The sequence below is a fragment of the Trachypithecus francoisi genome, unplaced genomic scaffold, assembly GCF_009764315.1.
Source record: "Trachypithecus francoisi isolate TF-2019V2 unplaced genomic scaffold, Tfra_2.0 Lachesis_group18, whole genome shotgun sequence".
Lineage (NCBI taxonomy): Eukaryota > Metazoa > Chordata > Mammalia > Primates > Cercopithecidae > Trachypithecus > Trachypithecus francoisi.
In genome coordinates this window covers 34,584,396-34,597,023 of record NW_022681463.1, presented here as the reverse complement: position 1 = coordinate 34,597,023, position 12,628 = coordinate 34,584,396, and the positions used below count along the sequence as shown (strand labels likewise).

At 35.1% G+C, this 12,628-nt stretch overlaps 1 long non-coding RNA gene across 1 annotated transcript; it reads left to right on the top strand.

Moving 5' to 3' along the window:
• The first annotated feature begins 734 nt into the window (after positions 1 to 734).
• On the top strand, positions 735 to 5,050 carry LOC117063410. Its single transcript, XR_004428910.1, has 2 exons — positions 735 to 792; positions 4,397 to 5,050. It is a non-coding gene; the product is annotated as an uncharacterized LOC117063410 (long non-coding RNA).
• The last annotated feature ends 7,578 nt before the right edge of the window (positions 5,051 to 12,628 follow it).

Below are 12,628 nucleotides of genomic sequence, written 5' to 3'. Positions count from 1 at the left end.
TTGGTATTGACCATCTAGAAATTTGTGCAGTATTGCATTTCCTTTGGTTTGAAATTAAAGTATTTTTCCCAACCCAGTAAATATTAAATTATTGAAATATTTGAAGTAAAATTGAGCAACCTTACATGCTCAGGAGAAATTTGAATCAAGGAAGTAACTCCATGATATTTCAAAATGTTGCATAAAGTAAAGATATCTTTGTGTGTAAGAGAAAATAGACTAAAATTTTCAATTTGTTCTCTGACAAGAAAATAATAATAAAACACTGGATAACAAATGAGGCCATTTTTCTTCAAGAAATAGTTTTTTTTTCCCTCAGATTATCTTGTGTAAAACTGACTCCTAATATGTATTAATGATGCCTCATAAATAAAATATACCAGGAGAGAAATGAAAGCAGAGCTTCTTGTAGAAGCTCATCTCATCTTCTATCCTAGCTAGTGAGCTTTTTCCCCTCCGCATTCATCTCCTGTGATTCTAAAGAGAATAATAAGATGCTGTTCTCTAATTAGGGAAGGGTTTTTAAATATGTTTTGAATTCCTGTGAATGTGGGGTGTTATATTTACTGTACCTGTAGTATACAAGGCTAAAATTCCCTCTAGCATTCTTTTTATGTCTCCCGTGTTGTCTTTGGGTTTTTAGTGATTCCTTTTTTTTTTTTTTTCAGACAGAGTTTGCTCTTGTTGCCCAGGCTGGAGTGCAGTGGCATGATCTCCACTCACCACAACCCCTCCGCCTCCCAGGTTCAAGCGATTCTCCTGCCTCAGCCTCCCGTATAGCTGGGATTACAGGTGCGTGCTGCCACACCTGGCTAATTTTGTATTTTTAGTAGAGATCGGGTTTCTCCATGTTGGTCAGGCTGGTCTCGAACTCCTGACCTCAGGTGATCTGCCCGCTTTGGCCTTCCAAAGTGCTGGAATTACAGGCATGAACCACTGCGCCCAGCCGAGACTCTTTCTTAAATAAGGTATGAGAGGCTTGCAGTTCTTTGAACTGTAATATAGTTGTTCATTACCTTCTCTTATCCATCTTTTGATGTCAGCACTTGTCTGTAGTTATAGCCCCTGTTTATTTCTGATATTACTAATTTGTAAGCTTTTTATTTTATTTCTCATGAACGGTGCTAGATATTTTCAATGTTATTGAACTTTTCAAAAATCCAGATTTTTGTTTCACGAATTTTATATATTACTTTTCTGTTTTTTATTTCATTTATGTCTGTTCTTTCTTTTATTGTTTCCTTCCTTCTGCTTGCTCATGGCTTATTTTGCTCTTCTTTTTCTAGGTACGTGAGATAGGAGTTTAGATTACTTATTGGAGATATTTTCTATTTTCTAATGTAAGCATTTAATACTATCAATTTTCCTCTCAGCACTGCTTAAATTGTGTCTCATCAGTGTGGATATGTTGTAGTTTTAGTTTATTTTACTTAATTTGATGCATATAATTTTTTAAAAGCATATTGTTTATTTTCAAGTGTTTAGAGATTTTTCTTTCTTTTTTTTTTTTCAATTGCTGGTTTGATTTTATGGTGGTTAGAACATGCTCTGTAGGACTATAATTTTTAAATTTGTTGAAGTTTGTTTTATGGCCAAGAATATGACCTGTTTTAGTATATGTTTCATTAGTGCTTTAAAAGATTATATATTTTGTTATTATAACATGTAGTGTTCTGTAAATGTCAATTAGATACTGTTGATGGATGGTGTTATTGATTTCCTCTACATTCTTGCTAATTTTTATCTGGTTCTTCTATCTTGAATCCTCCATTACCACTGCCTTGTGATTTAGGAAAAAAATTACCTAATTTCTGAAACTCACTTTTTTTCACATGTAAATGGGTCATAGAATATTAACTTTTCAGGATACTTAAGAAAAGCAAATAAATATAAAATATGTGGCATATACAGAGACTTGAAATAATTATGGACTGTATTATTTTCATCTCTAGGATTTGATAAATAAAGCAATAACTATCCTGAAATGGATTTACTCTCTGATATATTCTCCCAATCTTATTTCTGTAGATAGGCCATCACACTCAATTTCTCCCAAAAGTTAGTTAAAATACTACTAATAATTACATATTACTGTTTGGAACAATCTTTGTTTGGAAGTTCTTTACATTGGCTTTGGTAATGATTTTTTGGATATCACACAAAAAACTCAGACTGCAAAAGCAAAACTAAATTAATAGGACTACATAAAACTAAAAAGCTTCTCCACAGCAAAGGAAATCATCCACAAAATGAAAAGCATCCTATGGATTTAGAAAAAAAATTTGCAAATCACATATACAATAAGAGGCTAATACCACAAATTTATAAAGAACTCTTAAAACTCAACAGCAGGAAAACAAATAACCTAGTTAAAAAATGGGCTAAGGATATGAACTGACATTTCTGCAAAGAAGACGTAAAAATGGCTAGCAGGTTTATGGAAGGCATTTAACCTCATAAATCATAAGGCACATGGAAGTTAAAACCAATATAAGCTATTACCTCACACCATTAGGATGGCTATTATCAAAAAGACAAGAGAAGACAAATGTTGGCAAGGTTGTGGAGAAAAGGGAACCCTCCTATGCTGTTGGTGGGAAGGTAGACTGGTACAGCCCTTATGAAAAAGACCATGGAGATTCCTAAAGAAATTTAAAATAGAATTGCCATATGATGCAGCAATCCTTCTTATGCTTATATATGCAAGGGAAATGAAATCACTATGGTAAAGATACCTGCACTTTTATGTTCATCGCAGCTTTAATCATGATAGCCAAGATATGGAAACAACTTAAATGATCACAGATGGACCAATGGATAAAGAAAATATGCTATATATAATCAATAAATATTATTCAGCCTTAAAAATGAAGGAGATACTGCCATTTGCCACAATGTGTATAATCTGGAGGACATTATAAGTGAAATAAGTCAGAAACTCAAAGATAATGCATTATCTCACATATATGTGGAATCTGGGAAACAAAGAATTTCAAATATACAGAGATAGACAATAAAACAGTGGTTATCAGTAGTGGAGGTTGGGAGGAAGGGCAGGAAAATGAGGAGATGGGGGTCAAAATAGTAGATATGTAGCATAGATAAGTCTAGAGATCTAATGTGCAACATTGTAGGTATGGTGAATACAATTGTATTATGTTAGAGATTTTTGTTAAGTAACTAGATTTTGCTGCTCTTGTCACAAAAAAAGTAACTATAAGATGACAGCTGTGTTAATTTCTTCACAATAATAACCATTTTACTCTCTATATGTATCCCATAACGTTATGCTATAAAGCCCAAATATACACAATAAAATTTATGTTTTAAAAAATATGTTAAATCAAATAAAGGCAAAAAAAGAAAAGAAGATAAGATTTAAGAAAATGAGAGATATAAGTTTTAAACCCTGAGTGACTTTAATGTATCTGGCTTTAGGGAAAGCAAATATTTTCTTTGAGCCTGTTTTCCTCACTTTTCAAGTGCAGAAATTAATACTTGCTCTCAAGGTAGGTGTAAATATCAAGAAAGAATGTGGTATGATATATATCTTTTTTTAATCATTGGTAGTTAATTCTCTACATAGTTTTTGCAACATTTTTACTACCAATGAATTTCTTCTGTACCACATTATTGGTCCACATTTTGCTGAGAAAAGGATAGTTCTCTTTCTTGCTGCTGAAATGACTGGTCCAATTATGGCTTTACTACTTCCTAGTTGTGAATCCTGAAAATTTGAGACAGGTCTCAGTTAACTGAGGAAGTTGACTTTGCCAAGCTTGAGGACATGTGCCCATGACACAGCCTCAGGAGTCCTGACAACATGTGCCCAAGGTGGTCAGAGCACAGTTTGGTTTTATACATTCTAGGGAGACATTAGACAGGAATCAACATACACAAGATGAACATCGGGTTGATCTGGAAAGACTGGCAAGTCGAAGCAAAGGTGGGAAAACTTGAAACGGGGAGGCGACTTCCAGGTCACAGGTAGATAAGAGACAAACGGTTGCATTCTTTGGAGTTTCTGATTAGCCTCTCCAAAGGAGGCACTCAGATATGTATTTATGTCAGTGGGCAGAGGGGTGACTTTGAATAGAATGGGAGGCCGGTTGACCCTAAGCAGTTCCCAGCTTGACTTTTCCCTTTAGCTTCATGGTTTGGCGGCCCCAAGATTTATTTTCCTTTCACATAGTTTATAATTTTGACGTGTTTCTCATACTTCATTTGACCATGTTTCTTCTAACAAATATATTCTATTTTTATTTCATTATTTGGCCTATATTTCACATCTAAATGATAATTTTTTCAAAACTGACCAAGTGGCTGTAACCAATAAATTAGTGATTCTGTCCTCCTATTTTAAACTATTCTTGAACACAATCCCCTTCACCTTCAGGTACAGGCTGTGATACACGTGGTGATCAATCTTCTTAGACTCAAGGTATCTTCTGAGCAGCCAGCGCAGAATCCTCATTCTCCTCATCCACGTGACCTTCTCTGGCATTCGGGCATTGGCTGTACCCTTCCACTTACCTATGCCCATGTGCCTGCCCTTCAGGCGGGCCAAGGTGTTTTTCTGGCATCGCGCCGGGGAATGGACCGTAACAGGCATGCAGTTGATTAGCCCATCTTTGATCAGCTTCCGGATCTACTGAGGGGAGTTGGCACTGGCGATTTCATTGGTCTCACTGGTGTCTAACCAGACCATCTTCTTGCCACAGTGGAGGACACCAGAGGCGAGCCTCTTCTGAAGCCTGAGCATACTCACGGCTGCGGCCACCTATTCTCATGGAACACATCCACAGGCTGAAGGCAGACAAGGCCCTCAAGAAGCTCCTGGCTGACCAGGCTGAGGCCCGTAGGTCTAAGACCAAGGAAGCACGCAACACCATGAAGAGCGCCTCCAGGCCAAGAAGGAGGAGATCATCAAGACTTTGTCCAAGGAGGAAGAGACCAATAAATAAAAGCTCCCCCTTTGTCTGTACATACTGGCCTCCGTGATTACATAGATCAGCCATTAAAATAAAACAAGCCTTAAAAAAAAAAAAAAGCTGAAATTGGATCCCTTCCTTACTCCTTATACCAAAATTAATTCAGGATGGATTAGAAACTTAAATGTTAGACCTAATACCATAAAAACCCTAGAAGAAAACCTAGGCAATACCATTCAGGACATAGGCATGGGCAAGGACACCAAAAGCAACGGCAACAAAAGCTAAAACTGACAAATGGGATCTAATTAAACTAAAGAGCTTCCGCACAGCAAAAGAAACTACCATCAGAGTGAACAGGCAACCTACAGAATGGGAGAAAATTTTTGCAATCTACCCATCTGACAAAGGGCTAATATCCAGAACCTACAAAGAATTCAAACAAATGTACAAGAAAAAAACAAACAACCCCATCAAAAAGTGGGCAAAGGATATGAACAGACACTTCTCAAAAGAAGACATTTATGCAGCCAACAGACACATGAAAAAATGCTCATCACCACTCGCCATCAGAGAAATGCAAATCAAAACCACAATGAGATACCATCTCACACCAGTTAGAGTGGCAGTCATTAAAAAGTCAGGAAACAACAGGTGCTGGAGAGGATGTGGAGAAATAGGAACACGTTTACACTGTTGGTGGGACTGTAAACTAGTTCAACCATTGTGGAAGACAGTGTGGCGATTCCTCAAGGATCTAGAACTAGAAATACCATTTGACCCAGGATCCCACTACTAGGTATATACCCAAAGGATTATAAATCATGCTGCTATAAAGACACATGACATGTATGTTTATTGCAGCACTATTCACCATAGCAAAGACTTGGAATCAACCCAAATGTCTATCCGTGACAGACTGGATTAAGAAAATGTGGCACATATACACCATGGAATACTATGCAGCCATAAAAAAGGATGAGTTTGCGTCCTTTGTAGGGACATGGATGCAGCTGGAAACCGCCATTCTCAGCAAACTATCACAAGAACAGAAAACCAAACACCGCATGTTCTCACTCATAGGTGGGAATTGAACAATGAGAACACTTGGATACAGGAAGGGGAACATCACACACCGGGGCCTATGTGCAGTAGGGGGAGAGGGGAGGGATAGCATTAGGAGATATACCTAATGTAAATGACGAGTTAATGGGTGCAGCACACCAACATGGCACAAGTATACATATGTAACAAACCTGCATGTTGTGCACATGTACCCTAGAACATAAAGTATAAAAAAAAAAAAACTATTATTATTGGAAAATGAAGTGTACATTCTGATGTGAACAGCTTTTCCAACTTCAAGCCAAGAATCTGATTCTCTACAGGATATTTAAAATTCCAAACTAATAATCTTATCTATCACATATTAGGAACTATATAAAAAGAAAACTTAAGCAAAACTTTAGCTCTGAAATAAATTTTCCAATTCACCACTCCCTTCTGCTATGATCCTATTTTTTATCCTCTTTGTTTTGGTTGTTATTTTGGTTTTCTGGTCTGTCTTTATCCTTGATTCTTGGCTGCATTTTTCCCAGCAATGAAGCTAGCTCAGGTCAGTGTGGACTTGAGGTGCGTTGTTTCCATTCTGTCTTTTCTTGTCTACAGCTGTAGATCTCTGTAGTCCTAGAATAGTCTGATCCTAGCAAACTACCTTATGCAAAGCATTGTTAATGGGTTACCTTACCTGTATGAACAATGACCATATAGCTATAAAACCACCATGCCATTACTTTCTTTTTGTTCCATGCGTCAAAGTTATAGTGATGCTCTGTTGTTTATCATACTACTAAGATAGCTTTTCTTCATTTACTATTTATAGGCTTTAACATATGCTAAATTTAGAGAATTGTTTTTCTCTAATTTACAGAAATATCTCTGATACAAATGTTTGGGTTTGAGGAAAAATTCTCCATCAATACCCAATTATATTTCTGTAAGAAGTAAATCTGTTTTACTTGCTGGTTGTTACTTCAGTATAAGTTTGATATTTTATATACAGAGAATAATGAAGCTCTATTTTTTTTTGCTTAATGTTATAATTCTAAGTAGGCATTGTAGGAAATCTAAACAGTGTAATAAATTTAGTGCTCTTTATTATATTTATTATGATTATCATTTATTTTTCATCGATTGCAGTGCTTTGAAAATCTCACAGGGAACTTTGAGTGATCTGAGTGATGATTAATTAACAAACGTATCTTAACTTACATTGCTTTAGGGTTCATAAAACATTTCAAATACATTATTTCATTTAATTTGATCCTTTGAAAAACACTGCCAGAAAAGAGAGAGTAGAGAGAGAGCATATATTTAGAAAGTTTATTTCGCCAAGGTTAAGGACATGTGCCCATGCCACAGCCTCAGGAGTCCTGATAGCACGTGTCCAAGGTGGTCAGAGTACAGTTCGGTTTTATACATTCTAGGAAGGGCATTCTTATGAGAATATATGCTCTCTCTTCACACACACACACACAGACACACATATACTACATATATATACACACACACATACACACGCATATATATACACAGACACACACATATTTATATAAATTGAAACTCACTGATAATTTTACCAAGGTCACTCAGTTAATGAGAGAGAAACTGATAAATATACCTACACTGACCAATTTCAATTCCAGTGTTTTCCCAATATTGCTATATTTCATTATGGAAGAGATAAGGAAGAATTGTAAGGTGCTGCAAGGGCTTTGGTAAGTTGTGCTAAGTTGGTACAGTTATAAACTGGGCTTGTTTATCCACTTGTGGGTTGCAAAGCTAAGTCTTTTCTTCTTAAAGACTTTTATGAGTTTCTCCAATATATTCTAGGAGTCAGTCTGTCTTTTGGGACAATTCACACACATGATGTGTTTGTCTATACCAATGCAAATGAAAATACGAACCTCTGTACAACTTTCAGTATAGACGTAATTGAGCTGAAATAACCTTGTTCTACTCAGCCACATAAGTCCAACCTATCCTCAGAGTCTAATCATTAGACTTCTACCAATAAATATTGGTCACTTGTGTTATAGTCAAAAGTACAGGGCCGTTTAAGATTTATTTGAGGTGACTTTGGTGGAGATTCAGAGCCAGTTATCCAATGGCAAAAGTGCCAGCCAGCTATTCCCTGGAAGCATTTTTCTGGTTATAGGATCTTGACTCTACCTTCCTCCCTTAGTTCTAGATCAAACCCAGTTCTGTGAATTACTTAATAGCCTTTTATAAAAATATATTTTAATATAAATTAACAGTTTCTGGTTCTACTTTCCTTTTTTCACCAAGAAATATAATACAAACAGTCTTATAATGGGAGAATTAATGAATGACTAAAATAAAAACTTTATACAACTTTCCAGTTGTTTTTAAATATTTGTTTTACTTATCTTAATTATTGCAAGGTTATTGTATGGTACATTTGCTGAACCATCATTCTGAATGTATTATTTCCTACTATGAGAGAAAATACAGTAAACTAACACAGCAATTCACTTACTTTAATTCAGTTACTTCAATTTAGTTGCCTTTTGTTGTTGTTGTTGTTGAGATGGGGGCTCACTCTGTCACTCAGGCTGCAATGTAGTGGTGTGAATGGCTCACTGTTGCCTCAATCTCAGGCTTCAGCCATCCTCCCACCTGAGCCTTACGAGTAGCTGGGACTACAGATGCACATCACCACACCCAGCTAATTATTTATTTATTTATTTATTTATTTTAAAAGCAAGACCTCATTATGTTGCTCAAGTTGGTCTTGAACTCCTGCGCTCAAGCAATCCTCCTACCTTTGCTTCCCAAAGCACTGGACTTCCCAGTGTGAGCCACTGTGGCCTGCCAGTTTCCTATTTTAATCCTGTCAATTACCATTATTTACGTAAAGTGTATTGGCCTGTATCTTAATTTCTAGGGATAGCAAGCAGTTCAAATAAATAAGATAATGTTAAACCTAAAAGCTTATAAATTAAAGTCATGTGGAATTAAGACAGTAAGATTATGTTTATTAAATATATCACAAAATACAAACAGAATTTGAGAAGATAATCTGTGCATACTACTTGCTATGTAGACAAATGGACACGTGCCATTGTCACAAAACTGAATTAACTGTATTACTGCTGAGACTTGTAAAGAGGAAAAATACTCAGTTTTACAACTGACCTTTAAGAAAATTTTATAGCCTCGAAACAATGAGCTAATTTTACTGAATTTCTGCTCCCATGATAGTAGTCTTTGCCGAGACAAGTTTGAAAGTAGCTATAACTTATATAATGTCAAGCCATTTAGAATCTATTCTCATTATAGATATACTTAAAGCAAGTATAATAGACCAAAAAGTAATTGAAAAAGATTTTGCATCTCTATTGAAGAAATTCAAAATGCCAAAAATGTGCTTTTAACACAGAGAAACTTCTTAATTCTTCTTCATATTATATATACTACATACACTAGAGTGTCCCCAAATTTCTCTTTCCTTTTCAATTCTCCTCTAAATTTTCCATCTATGTCAGCCTGGACTGAATTTTAAATTTTTAGTCTATTCAACTAACACTTCTAGATCTGTTCATTTGTTTTCTGTTCGGTAATATTCCCTACTTAAATAAATTCGCCAAGTGAACCTTAGAAATCTTCAATTCATCTCTTCAAACATTATCTTGATTTTGCACATCAAAGGTTTACAGAGAAAGCGAAAAATAATTGTCCTTAATCAGTACAGGAATAGACGATACTGAGAAGTCTTGCAGTAATATTGTTTTGTCATATTAGAAACAACAAATATTAATATAGAATAATGATTTTTGTTGTTTTACCAATAGTAATGGGTTAAAATCATCTAGAGCAAGAACCACAATATAGGTCATCTAGTCCCTTCATAAATATAAAGAATTCTCTCTTCTCCATGTGTGTGTGTGTTTGTGTGTGTGTATTTCAATCTATTTAACTATCACTTCTGGATCTCTTCATTTGTTTTCCTGCCAGTAAATATGCCCTACTTAAAGAATCCATTAAGTGAGACTTAGAAATCTTCAATTTATCTCCTCAAACATTATCTTGATTTTGCACATCAAAGATTTCAAATAGAGAAAGCAAGAAATAATTCTCCTTAATCAGTACAGGAATGGAAGAGACTGTGAAAAGTGATGCTGTCATACTTCTTTTGTCATATTAGACAATAAATATTAATATGGAACAATAATTTTTATTGTTTTATCAGTATTCATGGGTTAAAATTATTTAGAGTAAGAACCACAATGTAGTGTCATTTAGTCACTTTATAAATACAAAGAACTCTTTCTTCGTGTGTGTGTGTGTATGTAGGGTTATGTATATACACGTACACATATATTTTAATAAACAATTATATTTTATTTTATTTAAAATGGTTTTAGGTTCAGAAATAAGTTACAAAGATAGCAAAGACATATATCCAAAGCTTAGTATAAGGTATAATTGTCGCTATTAATAAACGAATATGGATATGTTTTATTAACAAAAGTCCATACTTTTTTTAGATTACCTCAATTTCTCCAAATATCACTTTTCTGTTCTAGGATCCCATCCAGAATACACATTACCTTCACTTGTCATTCTCCTTTGGCTTTTTCTGACTATGACTATTTTCTCAGACTTTCCTTATTTTTGATGACCTGGAAAGTTTTGAGGAGTATTGGTGAATATTTTGATGTTTCTCAGTTGGGATTTGTTTGGTGGTTTCCTGATGATTAGGTTGAAATTATGAGTTTGAGGGAAGAAAACCACTGAAATAAAGTGTCAATCTCATCACATCATATTAAGGATATATGCCATTAGTTTAATTTGTCACTTTTGAAGTTAAATTTCATCACCTATCTGAGATAGTATATTTGTTAGTTTTCTTAATTATTCAGATACTCTTTCCCTCTGCCCTTCCATGCTGTACATGTTGGAGCATAGTCGTTATACACAGTCCACTATTAAGGAATGGAAAGATACACTGTGTCTCATTGTGAAGGTAGAATCTCTCTCTCTCCCTCTTTCTCTCTCTCTCTCTCTCTCTCTCTCTCTGTGTGTGTGTGTGTGTGTGTGTGTGTGTGTGTGTGTGTCTCCCTCTCATTCACTGGGCTGGATTTAGCCATTGGGACTGTTTGTGTTGGCTCCTCTGTTTCTTTGAAGTACCCCAGTAATTACATTTTTTTATTTTTGAGTACTTCCCTAATTTCTGATACTACAAGATACTCTAAGCTCATCTTGTGTATTCCTGCTGAAGCCCTAGATTGAACCACTTCCTTAAGGGGCTCAGCTTCCTTTTCTTGGCAAATGTTATTAGAAACCAGCATCTGGGCTCCGGATGTGTTAATTGCTACTGAGGTGTTATTGATTCTAGGACTTTCCAAATGACAGCAAGGAAATTTATAAAACTTGTGTATATACATATACTCATAAAAATTTCTGTGGATATCATCTGTATCTACATTACAATAATAATTAGTTTCTATGGATGAATTGATTCAGTATTACATGGTTTATTCCAACTTTTCTCCCTTTCTTGTCTGTAATCTCCTATTCCAGAAGTGAGAAACTTGCTCCTACTATCCATCATGCATTTATGTCAATTCTGTTATATATGTATGCTTCAGGATTGTTAACCGAAATCATCACTGGGACAACTTTACCAAAACTTATGTATGGATCTTTTTGCTTTTAGTCTTTGAATGTTCCCTTATTTCCAAAGGTAGTTTGGTCAGAACCTTCTTCCCCAACCTCCTTAAAAGAGGTTATTTCATGTGTTTCTTACAGTGTTAGATTCTCTACTATTGTCTGTATTCCATCCTTGAACTTTCCAACCTCTTGAATGATTTTTTTTATTATTATTTCACTCTATGAACACTTCCTCTTTGTCCTGTGAAATTCTGTGAATTTTGACCATTACAGTTTCATACACAATACATTTACTACCCTAAAAAATACACTGTACGTCATCTACTCAACTGGCCTATACAAAAACCTCTGTTAAACACTTACTTGTTTATTATATCGGTTGTTTTTGTTCCTGCATAATGTCATAAAATTGTGTGAGGTTTCAATGTGTGGTTTAATAGCTGATTCTTTTAGATCATTAAATAATATTCTGAAGTTTGTTTAGCCAATTACCTATCAAAGAATATGTTGGTTGCTTCCAGGTTTGGAGCTTATGAATAAATTTGATATAAGCTTTAGAATGCAGATTTTTGTGTGAACATAAATTTTCTGATTGGGTAAATTTCTAGAAATGCAATTGCTGGATTATGTTGTAAGATAATTTTTACCGTTGTAAGAAATTGCCAAACTATTTTCCAAAGTGACTGTGTCATTTTGCATGCTTGCTAGCAATGAACAAGGGTTCTAGTTCTTCTGTATTCCTGTTAGAAATTGATAATAATTTTAATTTCTTGGATTTTAACCATTGTCATAGATTTAGGGTAATATATTATTTTTGTTTTAATTTGCATTTTCTTAATGACAAAATTTGTTTAAAATCTTTTTATATGCAGCTGGGCCCGGTGGCTCACGCCTGTAATCCCAACACTTTGAGAGGCCAAGGTGGGCAGATCACGAGGTCAGGAAATCGAGACCATCCTGGCTAACATGGTGAAATCCCATCTCTACTGAAAATACAGAAA